The sequence below is a fragment of the Cryptomeria japonica genome, chromosome 3, assembly GCF_030272615.1.
Source record: "Cryptomeria japonica chromosome 3, Sugi_1.0, whole genome shotgun sequence".
In the NCBI taxonomy this organism is placed as follows: Eukaryota; Viridiplantae; Streptophyta; class Pinopsida; order Cupressales; family Cupressaceae; genus Cryptomeria; species Cryptomeria japonica.
In genome coordinates, this window is record NC_081407.1 from 684867914 (window position 1) to 684885519 (window position 17606).

The window sequence follows — 17606 nt, forward strand, 5'->3', positions numbered from 1 at the left end:
GGAGGAATGCAAAAGCAATGGACTAATTGGTAAGTAGTTCGGCTACGGTGTCTCCATAGAATCTGTAATTCAATGGCTTATGGCTACCTATGGCCACCAGGTAAGTATTACTAAACTGGAAGATGACTTCTTGTTCATTTATTATATGTCTTCACAATTGAAGGACCAACTATTTCATGAAAAATCAAAGTTCTTTAAGGGTTATTGCTTTAAATTCTTGAATTGGAAACCTAATTTTACATCTAAAGATTTTGAAGAGGAAATTATTCCCAGATGGGTTATTATCCCAAATATACCCGTGGAATTGCTCCATGATCATAATTTAATTAAGATTGGGAAGGTTATGGGGGGATTCCTTGGTATAGAAAAAAGCTTTATGGAATCCTCCAATGTAAAAATGTCGATCAATTTAAAATTAGGCACTTAAACTTTGAAACCTATTAAAATTGTAACAAACCACTCGATATACATATTAAAACCTGAAATTTTTAAGGCAATTTAATAACAGAGGAAGTTAATTGCAGGGCAGAAATATACAGTAGTAAATCCATCAGAGTGGCCAAATCTGATAAGGAGTGTTTATGCCCTAATCTTCAAAATGGCGCCATCTCCATTGATCTCAACCCTAACGGGGGAGGCTTTGCCATATCTAATAACCTTGGGGCTTCTGTCCTTCCTAAAGAAACTAACATAAACAATCGTGCCCAAACAACTGACATCAAGGAAGGGGAAATTATAGAGGAGCTCCCCATTCCCCCCTTAACCCGACCTCTGTTCCGTGGATCAATCATGTGACCTCCCCCCTTCCATGGGATCTAGGATCTTCTCCTACCGCTTCCCTTCCTAAATCTCCGACCTCGGAGCTCCCTATCACCCAAAGAACCTTCACTATGCCTACAAATTGCATTCCTTTTTTCTCCCCTACCCTTCCCTCACCCAATGGTAACCCAGGCTTAGACACTATTCAAACTGATGCTCCCCCTAAGGACACAAGGATTGCTTTGGAGATCCCAAATAGATCTGTAATGCACTTGGAAAGTACCAATCACCAGAGGGACTTCATTCCCAGCTCACCCAAGTTGGTCCTCCCAGAACCAAGAGGGGAAAGAGTCAATCTTGTGGTGAACTCACCATCTAGGGCCTCTGCGGACTCTGCCCCCTCTAGCCCTGCCTCGGTGGATTCCACTATTGAAGATGAGCAGATGCATCAAGACATGATAGAAATGGAAAATATAATGATTCTGGAATATATAGGCAATGAGGTGGTTTGTAGTACCCTTGCCCTAATCATATTTTTAAAACCGGTTTGACCTTGGTTGACTTTTAAGTGGTTTTCTTGAATGATTGATTTATCATATTATGATGTTATAGTCAGGTATTATGCTTAACATGTGTACCATAAATGTTGTTTTCACATCGATTCTTATGTAAAATTATTTGTTCTTCTGATTCGTGTTATTAATCTTGGGCTAACACTTTCATTCAATATATATGTATGCATATGTGGTTCATGGTTGCAGGAGATTGCAAGTACAGTACCGCATAGGTACGAGGTTCGCCTCCACCTGGATCCGCGGGTTGAGTGTACCTTACTGGTCCAAAGGAATTGGTTTAGGTAGTCGTAAGACGCTCGTTTTACCATAGTCATGCTCAAGTGAGCATCGTCAATCGTCCGATAGTTTCCCCTTTGGTTAGGTATGCGGGTCGTGTATTTGTTTGGTTGTCTTGGGTTGCGTGTTATACATGTGGTAAAAATTGATTATTAAATCCCAAGTATTTAAATTAGATTAAATGTGTTTTTACGCATTAGTAAATTAAAGGGACTAAATTAAATAAGATCCCTTTGTGTGATTACTCAATAATTAGATTTGCTCAATTCATGTTTGTAGCAAGTTTGATTAAATAGTTATTTTTAAATAATGAATTTATTTAGTATATGCATTTTGAAGGAAAAGTTAAATAGTATTTGAAAATAGAAATATTTTTACCCTCTTTGGCATTTTGAAATAGAAATGTTAGTTTTAATTAAATTAAGAAAATCAATTTTAGAAGAAAAAGCAAGTTTTGCATATTTAAATTGTTTGAAAAATGATTTTCATTTTTTTTATTTAGAGGAAAAATATTTTAAATCCAAAAAGAGGATTTTTTGGTCAAACAATTTCCCTTTTAACCTAGGTTTTGAAAATATTTTTGGAGAATTATTTTTGGAATGGAAATTTTGGGCATTTGTGGGAGAAGGATTTTCTTGAGCTTGCAGGTTGGGCTCTTCATCAAATCATTCCCAAGATTGCTGAATAAGGTTGGATTCTTGTTTATCTCTTTGGTTTTATTGTTTAGATTTAGAAGAAATCTGGTTGTGCTTGTTGAAAATCTCATATGTTTTGTGGAATATGGAAGAGTTGTAGTTAAATCTCAAATTTAAACCCTCCTTGCTTTCATTCCCAACCTCCAGATCAAATTTTGGTTGCTCAAGTTGATTTCAAAATTAAAAATTGGGGTTGGCTATTCATAATAAAATTTTGTTAAAACTCCAAATAAATGCCTTTAGATTCAAGTTTTAGATTGTGAAATTAGTTTGTGTTTGGCAAGATTGGTTGGATTGGTTGGATAAATGTGTGTAAATTAATTATATTTGCCCAAATATGGTATTTGGTTGGAGAAATTTGCCTAGTTTTATCTTTCCGAGACTGGTTATTCAAAAAATTTTAATATTTTGGGAGCCATTGTTATTCTGGAATTTATTTCTTTTTTTGGTCTCTGTCTGAGACTCTGCAGAAATTGGGTTTTTTTTTGTTTTAAAGAAATATATTTATAGAAAAAAGTAATTAAAAAAAATATAAATTACCACCCACGTGGCAGGGTATACCCCACCACGTGAGATGGTAGCATGACCTACTATTATGTCGCCAAGCATCCCCTTGGGGAAAGGGAGGCCCACGTGGGTCTACCCCATTATATTTGCTTTGTGTTTTTTTTTTTTTTTTTTTTAAATTATATATTTTAAAATAAAGTTTTTTAATATTATTTAATTCTTAGATTATTAAATAGTATTTGATTTTATTTAATTATTAATTAATATATATAATTAGATATATGTTAATTTATATTTAATTTTGTTTTTATTTTTATGCAAGGAAATTTTGATTCTTTGGAAAAAAAAAGATTGTCAATTTTAGTTTCCTTTTAAATGTATATTTCCATTTTTGGAAAGTATATATTTGTTTGCGAAGATGAGAATGGTTCATTTATTTCAAAAAAGAATGGGAATGATGTTTTATTTTGAAAAATAAATATAACATTTTAGTTTATTAATGTATATTTGATTATATCTTGGTGTGTTCTGCATATATTATAATTATATTAATGTGATTTTGGTTTGAAAACTCAAGATGAAGTATTTACATTATTTTATGATGCAAAAGGAATTATAGTGAGTTAGTAAACCATGAGCGACATGTACCTAGATGAGGTAGACAAATCGCAATCAAATTAGATCTATTAGAAAACTGGATCGATGGTAATGTTTAAACGATATGGAAGAAAATTATCATTTCCGATTTATGTCTATGTATGTTTAATTTTTTGTATTCGCATTTGATTAAGAAATGGCAAGTCCTTGATTGTGATTGGTGGATATTGTCATATGTTTATTTTGGTACCTGCTTAGGTCCTTGATCTCGAGTTTTGGACTGTTTTCTTGTGATTGTTAGTATCTGGTCATGACCTTTATGCGAGTGTTGAGTGTTGTTATGTGGTTGACTCTAATTGGTCATGTCACTAGTCAGAGAACCGCTAGTCAGTGCACCTCGTATGAAGACTTGTTTGACCAAGTGGGTATTCCTATCGAATTGAACTCTGTATGCTTGTCCTGGTGTATTCCTTGGTTTAGGAGTTCATTTGATTATGGTCTAGTGTCATATGGGAGAATGGCTTTCGAGTGGGGGCCGCGCCCAAAGTGGTTGCAGGGTAACCCATCGAAATCATGTCTAAATAAGTGATAACCTATAGCATATTGGAGATTTTAGCTAATGAAACACTAAGTAAGATAATTGTGCCTCACGCATGGGATGAGTGCTCGTACAGACTTGTAATGCAGTGAGAAGGCCTGAAATGGCAAACCAACAACCTTGTCTTCATGAAAGGATGTGTTGGGTCCACATGAGACTTGGATGGGTCGGAGGTTCGGGAAAGGTTGTCAGGGTAACCCAGTAGATGGGGTTGGAACCTATGGAGGCCCGCCAGGGTAACCATACCATACCACTTGTCCCTTATGTTCACTAGTGTGCAGTTTGTGTTATCTTTGCTAGGAGCACTTTTGTGGTGTCATTTCTGGTTGTTTATGCCCTTGCGAGTACCTGATATTCATGTTAGACCATGGGTTGCGAGGACTTAGTTTCGTAGGTTCTCCAGTTGTTCTTTTGAGATTGCTTCTTATCATGTTCAGATGGATCCTTTTCCTTTTCTGGGATCATTCATATATCTATTGGATCGATGTGGTCGTATGTATTATTTGTTTATGTATGCCTTAGTGGTAGGTTGTAATGGATGTGAACCTTATGTATTCTTCACCCTAATATTTATTAGAGGGGTCTTGCAGTTGAGCAGACCCGAAGATGTAGCCCACTAGGGGTGAACTCCGATATCATTTTGGTGTTATGTTGTGTTTGTGTTCTTCTGTTTCCTTTTTATTTAGCATGTATGGATGGTATTATGGTTAAAATGTATGATGTGGATTAGATGATGTTAATCTTAAATGCATGTATGTAGTTATCTTATTAAATGTAGTATTTTGGATCATGAAGAATGTAGGTTGGTATAATGGAAAGTATTCATTAGTTTTTAATACAATTAAAGTATGCATGAAAATTAGATGCATGACATATGTTTTAAATGTAAGATTGGATGTAATGTGTGGTTGAATTTTAATGGATGAACTTAATCATGTGATCTATATTTTTAATCTACCGAGCGAATTTATCCTTTGTTTAAAGTATTATCATGTCATTAAGTTAATCAACTTAATTGGATTAATTTGCGTGAGTTAAGTGTTGAATCAAGTAATCACATTGGGAAACTCTTTAGGTGTTAGTTAAGTTTTTCGTTGTGTAATCTGAACTTAATGATAATTCAATATATCATTATTCTATTTTAACTTTTCAAAAAAATAATATTTGCACTCTATTCTTGTGTTTTAGCTTTATCACTTCGGGGTTTCCTAGCGGGGCATTACATTTGGTATCAGAGCCAATGTTGCAAACACTAGGATCTCTGGTGTCACTTGTACCCTTAGATGGTGTGAGGTGTATAGACATTATGTTGTATGCTTGTCCTCCTATTGTATGCTTGTGATTGAGGCATAGGATCTTGAAGATCTTAAGGACTCGTGCTCTGTTCTTTTTGCGTATTCTTTCGAGCAAACCTTATTGTGTGTAACATGTGTGTTCACACCTTGCTTTCACCTTCTTGATGTTGGTGCTTTTGAGTGATTATATGTGCTTTGTTTTCTTATTAGATATCGTGGTCTATGATTACTCTTATTCAGAGTGAGAGTTGTATGTACCTCCCTTATTGATTGTTGTACTCTTTGGACTAACCTGTTGTGTTGGCCAGTGCTTGTCTTGAATCTGAAAGTACAAAATGTGCTTGTATTATGATTATGATCTAGCTTGGTGTTGTTAATTTGAAGGACTTGTATGGTAGATTTTGAGTGCTTATATGTAGCGAATTGAATGTTTATCATCCTTCCTTCTCTTTCCCTCTATAAATTAAAATGTTTGTTATATGTGTATTTATCGCTTTTGTAAGTTTTCTAATTGCGAGAGAAAGGTTGTGACTTCTTGAGCCCTTGTGTGAGCCTAATGATTCTTCTTTGCATCTAGATAATAAGAGGGTTGTGGGTTTAAAAGATCATGATGGTTATTAGGAGGGAATTGTATGTTTTCATAAAAGAATTCACCATGTGTATTGTAGGAGTAACATAATGAATTTCTATCCTAGGTAATGTGTGATTTTGTACGAACAATTGTTATGTGAAACTACCTTGTTTGTAATAAGATGTGTAAAAGGGGAACATGTTATAGTGGCTAAGAGTGTGTTAATGTGTTCCATGAAATATCTCTTAATATGTTTCATAATACCGACTCAATTGAGGACCTATATTAACAATGCTACATTGAACTTGCTTTTGGATATATATAATTGACTTAGTATGAATAGAAAGTACAAATGAAAAGCTTGTTTGATGTGCATGCATAAATGTGTATTATTTAGTTGATAGCTCCTCGTTTACCTTCTTATCGTACTTTGATTTTTTGATGAAAAGTTGCAGATTATGATATATTTTGTATTAATTAAGAGTAGTGAGGTTCACAAGAGGTCTTGCATGAACGAAAAGATTGTCTGTCTTGATTTCTTTTTTTTTGGAAAAATTAGGACATTCTGTTGCAACCATAATATTTGGAAATGTCATGTTAGGCCTATTGGCATTCTTCTAAAACGGTAGTGAAAGGAAAACCGTAAAATTAAGATGATAGACATATAGTGAGAAATTTAAGCATGTTGTGTGATCTTGCTAATTTTGTGCATATGTATGAAATGGGTTGACTATCAAACTCTCTTCCCCTTCTCTCTACCTAGTTATAATATTTTTAGAAATGCTACTAGATAGTGCATCATTTTTAATAGAATGTATATAAAGCATATGAAATTATATTTTTGCATTTTGGCTTCATATTGAAAGATGGAAGTCTTAAGCTTCAGAAAGAAATTTGCATGGTTAGTGATGTGAATATGAATTCTTAGTGGAATTAGTGAAAGATATAGGAATGACGTTACTTCCTTATATAAATTTGAATCGTAAAGAATTTCAGTACTTGTACCTAGAATAAATTCTATTCAGTTATTCATGTTGGAAGCATAATTAAAACCTTCCTTGAGTAGATGATAGTGTTATTGAATAGTACTCCTCATAAATGTGAATAAACCAGTACTGTTGCTTTCGTTATGTATTGTAAGAAACCAGTGCTTGCTCTATGTGCCCATGGGATGGTGAAGTAATCAACCATGGAGGATATGTTTACTTATGAGTATGGGAAACCATACTATTTATGTGATGTTGCTTATTTGTTACCCTACTGAGTACCAAACTATGGGTTGTTGGTACCTTAGTATGTAAAGGGGTAGTATTAGGAGTCACCATTCCTTGAATAGTATTTTCGGTGTACGAGTAATGTCGGTGCAAAGTGACTTTAGCTTCTCTATTTCGAGGAAAAATATAGTTATGTTATGAAGCTATATTAAAGGTGTACTCAATACTTTCCCTTTTTGATGAACCAACTTATAAGGTTTATGTGTGTCGGCCTATTCCTCTCTTGTATTTGAGCATTTTGATGGCAGTTCTTGAGCATAGTGATGTTGTATCTTGGAGGATCTTTTGCCTTGTCTTCATGAAAGGTATAACAATTTTATTTCCACATGAGCTTCCAGTTAGCAGGCGTTGGTAGACATGTGGGTGGACCTTAACCATGTTTACCACTAGCTTACGGCGAGTATCCTGAGAGGTACGTCGCTATGCGAGATGTGACCTGTGCATGCCTTTTTTTCGCGAGATACACTACCATGTGGGATACATCCATTGCGTGTCTTCTCCGCTTGGAGTATTGCCATGCCGCGTGACGACATGATGTGGGGTGATGTCGAGGTGCACATTGCCATGTTGTGTGGATGTGTGACTAGGCTGCACCACACGATGAGCTACTGCAATAGCTAGACAATTGTTCCCTCCTTCCTCGTTGGTGGCTAGATGCTAGTCACATAGTGATGTTATGTGCAATTATGATATTCTTATTTATTTCTTTGTGGACCAGCAATTTATTCTATTTTGACTTTGAAGGTTTAGCCACGATCTTGCGATCTTTTTCTTACTTGGTTTGGTGTTGCAATTCCGTATTTTCGGCGTACGAGTAATGTCGGCACGAAGCGACTTTAGCTTCTATATTTCGAGGAAAATATAGTTATGTTATGAAGCTATATTAAAGGTGTACTCAATACTTTCCCTTTTTGATGAACCAACTTATAAGGTTTATGTGTGTCGGCCTATTCCTCTCTTGTATTTGAGCATTTTGATGGCAGTTCTTGAACATAGTGATGTTGTATCTTGGAGGATCTTTTGCCTTGTCTTCATGAAAGGTATGTTATTTCCACATGAGCTGCTAGTTTGCAGGCATTGGTAGACATGTGGGTGGACCTTAGCCATGTGTACCGCTAGCTTACGACGAGTATCCTAAGAGGTACGTCGCTATGCGGGATGTGACCTATGCATGCCTTTTTTTCGCAAGGTACACTACCATACAGGATACGTCCATTGCGTGTCTTCTCCGCTTGGAGTATTGCCATGCCGCATGACGACATGATGTGGGGTGATGTCGAGGTGCACATTGCCATGTTGTGTGGATGTGTGACTAGGCTGCACCACACGATGAGCTACTGCGATAGCTAGACAATTGTTCCCTCCTTCCTCATTGGTGGCTAGATGCTATTCACATAGTGATATTATGTGTGCAATTATGATATTCTTATATATTTCTTTGTGGACCAGTAATTTATTCTATTTTGACTTTGAAGGTTTAGCCACGATCTTGCAATCTTTTCCTTACTTGGTTTGGTGTTGCAATTCCATATTTTTCTTGCCTTACTGTTGGAATTGATGATTTATTATCTTTATTCATCTGTATTTTGGTGGCTAAACTGTTTTATCCTTATTGTTTTCGTATGCTGGTCTTGTGTTGAAATGTGAATTCCTCTCCAAGGACATATGAGACGGTCTTGGTTGAGTATCTATGAGGAAGTAGATGTAGGGAACCTTGAGGATGGGGGTATGTGAGGTTGTGATGCAGCTAGGATCCACAACCTAGCTATGTGTGGTGACTATCTCTTGGAGGCTAACCACCTTACTCAACAAGGGATGGTCATGAGGGTCTTGTATGGAAGGTGTCACCGCTATGTGTGTGCCCTAGTACCATCAAGCCCTTGAGTGAGATGTTGGATATTTATGATCTTGTTATTTTTGTTCTGAGATCAAGCATAGAGATGCTGATCGTGCATGTTATCTATGACCGAGCATTAGACATGCTCACATGTGGCCTTTTGAGTTGTACATTCTAGTTATGTGGATGGATTTTATGTGTAATCATGGAGTAAAATGTGTTCTTTTGTCACTATGTTATGGGACATAGTCATTGGAAAGGTTTTTTTATATGCCTGGCAAGTGTAAACAATTGTGTTCTATATGTTGCTCTTATTTTATGAAAGTTAACTTGGTTGTAGAATTTGAAATTTGAAGCTAGTTCTAAGTGATAAAATTTTATGAAGAGGATGGATTGGTAAAAGAAATTGATCACGATGGCATGTTTTCTTGTCGTATTTGGTAGATGAGTATGGTAATTGTTGTTTACCTCTATTAATGCATTAATTTAGTGTGATTAAAGGAAGAAAATTCTTGTTTCACTGCTATGATTATAGATAGTTCCTAGGATGTTATAAGAAATGTATGGATTTGAAGGTATCTTACCAATGGATAATGGCATTCGTAAAGGATTTAGCAATAATGTTTCATTTATTTGTGAAAAGATTCATATGTGCAATTTGATATTTGTTAAATAAGTTTCAGGGCTAATGCATGCTACATGTTTTCCTTCTAGCCTTACGACTTCCAGAAGTAAGTTGAAACCTAGGGGGGAGGATGTAGTACCCCTGCCCTAATCAGATTTTTAAAACCGGTTTGACCTTGGTTGACTTTTAAGTGGTTTTCTTGAATGATTGATTTACCATATTATGATGTTATAGTTAGGTATTATGCGTAACGTGTGTACCATAAATGTTGTTTTTGCATCAATTCTTATGTAAGATTGTTTGCTCTTCTAATTCGTGTTATTAATCTTAGGCTAACACTTTCATTCAATATATATGTATGCATGTGTGGTTCATGGTTGTAGGAGATTGCAGGTACAGTATCACATAGGTACGAGGTTCGTCTCCATGACCTAGATTTGCAGGTTTGAGTGTACCATACTGGTCCAAAGGAATCGGTTTAGGTAGTCATAAGACACTCGTTTTACCCTAGTCGTGCTCAAGTGAACATCGTTAGTCTTTCATCAGTTTCCCCTTTGGTTGGGTATGCGGGTCATGTATTTGTTTGGCTGTCTTGGGTTGTGTGTTGTGCATGTGGTAAAAATTGATTATTAAATCGCAAGTATTTAAATTAGATTAAACATCTTTTTACGCATTAGTAAATTAAAGGGACTAAATTAAATAGGACCCCTTTATGTGATTAATCGATAATTAGATTCGCTCAATTCATGTTTGTAGGAAGTTTGATTAAATAGTTATTATTAAATAATGAATTTATTTAGTATATGCATTTTGAAGGAAAGGTTAAATATTATTTGAAACTAGAAATATGTTTACCCTCTTTGGCATTTTGAAATAGAAATGTTAGTTTTAATTAAATTAAGAAAATCAATTTTAGAAGAAAAAGCAAGTTTTGCATATTTAAATTGTTTGAAAAATGATTTTCATTTTTTTTATTTAGAGGAAAAATATTTTAAATCCCCAAAAAAGATTTTTTGGTCAAACAATTTCCCTTTTAACCTAGGTTTTGAAAATATTTTTAGAGAATTATTTTTGGAATGGAAATTTTGGGCATTTGTGGGAGAGGGATTTTCTTGAGCTTGCAGGTTGGGCTCTTCATCAAATCATTCCCAGGATTGTTGAATAAGGTTGGATTCTTGTTTATCTCTTTGGTTTTATTGTTTAAAAGAGATTATTTAGATTTAGAAGAAATCTGGTTGTGCTTGTTGAAAATCTCATATGTTTTTTGGAATATGGAAGAGTTGTAGTTAAATCTCAAATTTAAACCCTCCTCGCTTTCATTCCCAACCTCCAGATCAAATTTTGGTTGCTCAAATTGATTTCAAAATTAAAAAATTGGGGTTGGTTGTTCACAATAAAATTTTGTTAAAACTCCAAATGAATGCCTTTAGATTCAAGTTTTAGATTGTGAAATTAGTTTGTGTTTGGAAATATTGGTTGGATTGGTTGGATAAATGTGTGTAAATTAATTCTATTTGTCCAAATATGGTATTTGGTTGAAGGAATTTGCCCATTTTTATCTTTCTGGGACTGGTTATTCAGAAAATTTTAATATTTTGGGAGCCATTGTTATTCTAAAATTTATTTCTTTTTTTGGTCTCTGTTTGAGACTCTGCAGAAATTGGGGTTTTTCTGTTTTAAAGAAATATATTTATTAAAAAAAAATAATAAAAAATAAATAAATTACCACCCACATGGTAGGGTATATCCCACCACGTGGGATAGTAGCAGTGCTACCAAGGGTAGCGAATTGCTACCATATGGTAGCAGAGCTACCCAAGGTAGTGACCTGCTACCATTTGGTAGCAACGCTACCAATGGTAGCGTCTTTCGCCAAGCATCCCCTTGGGGAAAGGGAGGCCCACGTGGGTCTACCCCATTATATTTGCTTTGTGTTTTTTTTTTCAAAAATAAAATAAAATAAAATAATTATATATTTTAAAATAAAGTTTTTTAATATTATTTAATTCTTAGATTATTAAATAGGATTTGGTTTTATTTAATTATTAATAAATATATATAATTAGATAGATGTTAATTAATATTTAAATTTGTTTTTATTTTTATGCAAGGAAATTTTGTTTCTTTGGAAAAAAAAAGATTGTCAATTTTAGTTTCCTTTTAAATGTATATTTACATTTTTGGAAAGTATATATTTGTTTGCGAAGATGATAATAGTTCATTTATTTCGAAAAAGAATGGGAATGATGTTTTATTTTGAAAAATAAATATCATATTTTAGTTGATTAATGTATATTTGATTATATCTTGGTGTGTTCTGCATATATTTTAATTATATTAATGTGATTTTGGTTTGAAAACTCATGATGAAGTATTTATTTTATTTTATGATACAAAATGAATTATACTGAGTTAGTAAACCACGAGCGACATGTACCTAGACAAGGTAGACAAATCGCAATCAAATTAGATCTATTAGAAAACTGGATCGATGGTAATGTTTAAATGATATGGAAGAAGATTGTCATTTCCGATTTATGTCTATGCATGTTTAATTTTCTGTATTTGCATTTGATTAAGAAATGACAAGTCCTTGATTGTGATTGGTGGATATTGTCATATGTTTATTTTGGTACCTGCTTAGGTCCTTGATCTCGAGTTTTGGACTGTTTTCTTGTGATTGTTTGTATATGGTCATGTCCTTTATGCGAGTGTTGAGTGTTGTTATGTGGTTGACTGTAGCTAGTCATGTCAGTAGTCAGAGAATCGTCAGTCAATGAACCTCGTATGAAGACTTGTTTGGCCAAGTGGGTATTCCTACTATATTGAACTTTGTATGCTTGTCCTGGTGTATTCCTTGGTTTAGGAGTTCATTTGATTATGGTCTAGTCTCATATGGGAGAGTGGCTTTCGAGTGGGGGTTGCGCCTAAGTGGTTGCAGGGTAACCCATTGAAAGCATGTCTAAATAAGTGATAACCTAATATCATATTAGAGATTTTAGCTAATGAAACACTAAGTAAGATAATTATGCCTCACACATGGGATGAGTGCTATTACAAACTTGTAATGCAATGAGAAGGCTTGAGATGGCAAACCAACAACCTTGTCTTCATGAAAGGATGTGTTGGGTCCACACAAGACTTGGATGGGCTGGAGGTTCAGGAAAGGTTGCCAAGGTAACCCAGTAGATGGGGCTGGAACCTATGGAGGCCTTCTAGGGTAACCATACCAAGTTATGTGATGACACTTGTCCCTTATGTTCACTAGTGTGCAGTTTGTGTTGTCTTTGCTAGGAGCACTTTTGTGGAGTCATTTCTGGTTGTTTATGCCCTTGTGAGTACCTGATATTCATGTTAGACCATGAGTTTCTTATGATGAGTTGCGAGGACTTAGTTTCATGGGTGCTCCAGTTGTTCTTTTGAGATTGCTTCTTATCATGTTCAGATGGATCCTTTTCCTTTTCTGGGATCATTCATGTATCTATTGGACCGATGTGGTCATATGTATTATTTATTTATGTATGCCTTATTGGAAGGTTGTAATGGATGTGAACCTTTTGTATTCTTCACCCTATTATTTATTAGAGGGGTCTTGCAGTTCAGAAGAATCGGAGATGTAGCCCACTAGGGGTAAACTCTTATATCATTTTGATGTTATGTGGTGTTTGTGTTCTTTTGTTTCCTTTTTATTTAGCATGTATGGATGGCATTATGGTTAAAATGTATAATATGGATTAGATGATGTTAATCTTAAATGCATGTATGTAGTTATCTTATTAAATGCAATATTTTGGATCATGAAGAATGTAGATTGGTATGATGGAAAGTATTCATTAGTTTTTAATACAATTAAAGTATGCATGAAAATTAGATGCATGACATATGTTTTAAATGTAATATTGGACGTAATGTATGGTTAAATTGTAATGGATGAACTTAATCATGTTATCTATATTTTTAATCTACCGAGCGAATTTATCCTTTGTTTAAAGTATTATCATGTCATTAAGTTAATCAACTTAATTGGATTAATTAGCGTGAGTTGAGTTAAGTGTTGAATCAAGTAATCACGTTGGGAAACTCTGTAGGTGTTAGTTAAGTCTTTCGTTGTGTAATTTGAACTTAATGATAATTCAATGTATCATTATTCTGTTTTAACTTAAAAAAAAATGCACTCTATTCTTGTGTTTTAGCTTTATCCCTTCGGGGTTTCCTAGCGGGGCATTACATGGTTAATGACCTAATGGAGCAATTCATAAATGAAATTGCAGATGAAGAAGAACTTGCCCTTCAAAAATGATTAACACTTGCTAAAATTCTTAAAATCAACTTAGTGGAGGTGGAAGAAATTGAGGAAATTATGGTAGATTTAGAAAGGAAAGACTAATGCCCCCGGGATGAGATCCTAGGAATAGCTAAAACCATGTATGGTCCGATATCCCTTGACCGCGTTAAAACCCAGAAAAAAAGGGAAGGAAATCCCTATCATAATTAAGAACTAAAGTTGGTGAAGCGGTAGGTCAGACCAAGCTAACCTCTTTGTTCAATGCTGGGAAGGGGAAGGTCCTTCCTGAGGAGCCATGAAGCTAATTACTTGGAATGTTAATGCCCCTAACAAGCAATGGATAATTAAAATACACATAACTAATATTAATCCAGAAATCATCCTAATTCAAGAAACTAAACTCAACAATGAGGAACTATCTAAGTTTAAAAAGACATAGGGGATTCGAGAATTTGAAGGATAACCAGCTAGTGGTGCTTTTGGGGGTTTAGGGGTTATTTGGGACCCAAGGATAGTCTCCTACACAATTAACATTAAAAAAAATAATTGGATGTGTGGATAGGTTTACGGTATTAAATGCAATCTGAAGTTCCTCCTCTTCAATATTTATGGCCCAACACAAAATAAGGAGAAACACGAAGTCTGGAAGGAAATTGAACAATACCTGCTAGCATGGACTAACCAGATCTGTATCTTTGGAGGTGACTTCAATGCCATCTTGAACCTTAAATAAAAATGGGGTGGTATTAAGTCTACTTCTTAGGCTACCTTTGATTTTAGAGAGTGGGTCCTTAATTGTAATCTAATGGAAATCAAGATGGCAAGTGACTCCTTCACTTGGAAGAACCGAAGGAGTGAATTCTGCAACATTGCAGAAAAATTAGATAGATTTTTCCTCAAAGGAGGGCTATGTGACCTGCCAAACACCTTCACTACAGAAACCCTCCCCATTTCAGGATCAGACCATTTCCCAGTCTAATGAACAATCTTAGAAGAATATAAACCCACAAGATGTCCTTTCAAGTTTGAATCAATGTGGTTAAAGGATGACAATATTATTCATTTAATTGAAAAATGGAGGTCGGAAACATAGGTCATGGGGTCCAAACCATTTAGAGTAGTAAGAAAACTTAAGAAAATAAAAAACAATTTATTAATCTGGAACAAATCTCACTTTGGAAACATATTTGAAAGGAAAATTGCACTATTAAATGCCATAGTAGAAATCAATAATGAAGTTATCAAGAAAGGAATGAATGACCTTCTCTATCACAAGGAGAAAGAGTTATTAGCAAAACATGAGGACGTGTTATCAAAAGAGAAAATTTATTGGAAACAAAAATCTAGAGAATTATGGCTAGAGGAAGGCAATAAAAACACTAATTTTTTCACAACAACACTAAGCAGAGAAGAATAATAAGCAAAGTTACTAAAATAAAAATGAAATCAGGCTCCTATGTTGATGATCCCAAACTTATTGTTGTCGAAGCAGAGAGATGCTTCAAATATATCTTAAACAACTGGGAGGGGTCTAATTTAACTTCAGGAAATGAATTTATTAACAGTATTCCCAAATCAATCACTAAAGATCAAAATAGAACCTTAGTGGCCAAGTTCACCAAAACCGAAATTGAATCAGCTTTAATGCAGATGTTCGAGACAAGGCACCTTGGTCGGATGACTTCTTAGCTGCCTTTTTAAAAAAATGTTGGCACTTTATGGGGGACAAAATTACGGATGCCTCAAAAGGTATTAGAAATTTGGGTAGCCTGCTCAAAGAGATCAACAACACCTTCATAGCCTTAATCCCCAAAAAAGATAAAGCGGGAAGCTTTGATGACTTCTGACCTATTGCTCTATGCAACACCCTTTACAAATTACTAACGAAAACTTTAGCAAATAGATTACAAAAGTTTCTCCCTTTCCTTATAAGTGAAGAGAAAACATGATTTGTTCCAGGTAGATCCATCTATGATGGATTTATAATCACCCATGAGGCCATTCACTCAATTCAACGGAATAAAGATCCAAGTATGCTAATCAAACTTGACATTAGGAAATCTTATGACAAGGTGGATTGGCATTTTTTGTGTAAATGTCTTTCTGCATTTGGTTTTGATAGACAATGAATTGACCTTGTCTACGAATGCATCTCCACTCTAAGAATGTCAATCCTAGTAAACGGATCCTCAAAAGGTTTCTTCAACATATCCAAAGGACTTAGTCAAGGGGACCCAATCTCCCCTTTCCTATTCATCCCAATGGTTGAATCTCTGGGAAGATCCATAAAAAAGGTAAGAATATCTAATACTCTAAGGGGCATTAGAGTCACCAATGGAGTAGACCCTATAACGCACCAACAATTTGTTGATGACACCATGTTGTATAGTCTAGGGAATCTATGTGAAGCAAAAGAAATTTCTCATTTAATAGATTCCTATACTAAGGTGTTAGGCTAGGAAATTAACAAAACAAAATCAGACATCTTCTTCTTCAATATTAATAGCAAGCTATAATAGGAAATTTGCAACATCCTGAAATTTAAAAAAGGTGAGCTTCCATGTAAATATTTAGGTCTTCCACTGGCTAAAGGCAAAAGATCCACAAAACTTTGGGACCAAATGCTCACTAAACTTAAAAATAGAATTGGCACTTGGAAAGGTAGGTGGCTCTCTTCTGCTGGGAGAGCCACTATGATCAATTCGGTTCTACCTTGGCAATGCCCATATATCAGCTTTCCTGTATGGACCTTCCGGTGGCCAAAAGAAAATAATAAAAAAATCACTTACGCTCTCAGGAGAAACGAGCAAAATGGCACTGATGGCTTGGGATAAGATATGCAAGTCCATGGACAATGGTGGGGCATACATTAAAGATATTCGCATGCAGAGCAAAGCTCTAGGTGCCAAACTAGTATGACGCATGTTCAAAAACCCACACCTCAAATGGGCTAAAATATTATATAGCAAATATCTTCACAACAAAGATCCCACAAGAATATTTAGGATCTCCTCTCCCCCAGTGGTTCAAAAATATGGAATTTTATACTGAAATGTAGAAGGACTATCTCTAATAGGCTCACATGGAGTCTAGGTAGTGGGAATAAGGCGTTATTCTAGTCTGATTCTTGGGGGGGTTATCTGACTATTGAAAAACTACCAAACTATATGAACGCTAAGGCTATCTTAGAAGCCCGTTGGGGCAAAATGGTGTCTAACTATATGGAATTCCACAAAAAAGATGACATCTTAGGATGGAAATGGAAATCCTTCGACAATTTAGGTATCCCTCAACACGAATTGGAAGTGCTCAAGAAAACTCTGAACTCAAGGAGGGTCACTTTTCACCACGGGGATGACAAGTTGGTGTGGGATGGTTCTAAGACAAGTGATTATAACACTAAAGACGGATACCATTACTTAGCCAATCGATATCCTAGATCCAGTATAGATTTTCCACTGAAATTATGTTGGGACAAGAAATGTCTCCCAAAAGCAGGAATGTTTTCATGGCTAGCACTTCATAACAAAATCTTAACTGCCAGCACCTTCTGAAGAATGGGATATGAAGGTCCAAGCAGATGTCCCTTATGCGAACAGGAGGAGGAAAGCACTGATCACCTACTACTAACTTACAACTATTCACACCAATGTTGGAGATGCCTAAGTAATAAACTAAGTTGGATCTCACCAATCCTGAATACAGTCCTTAA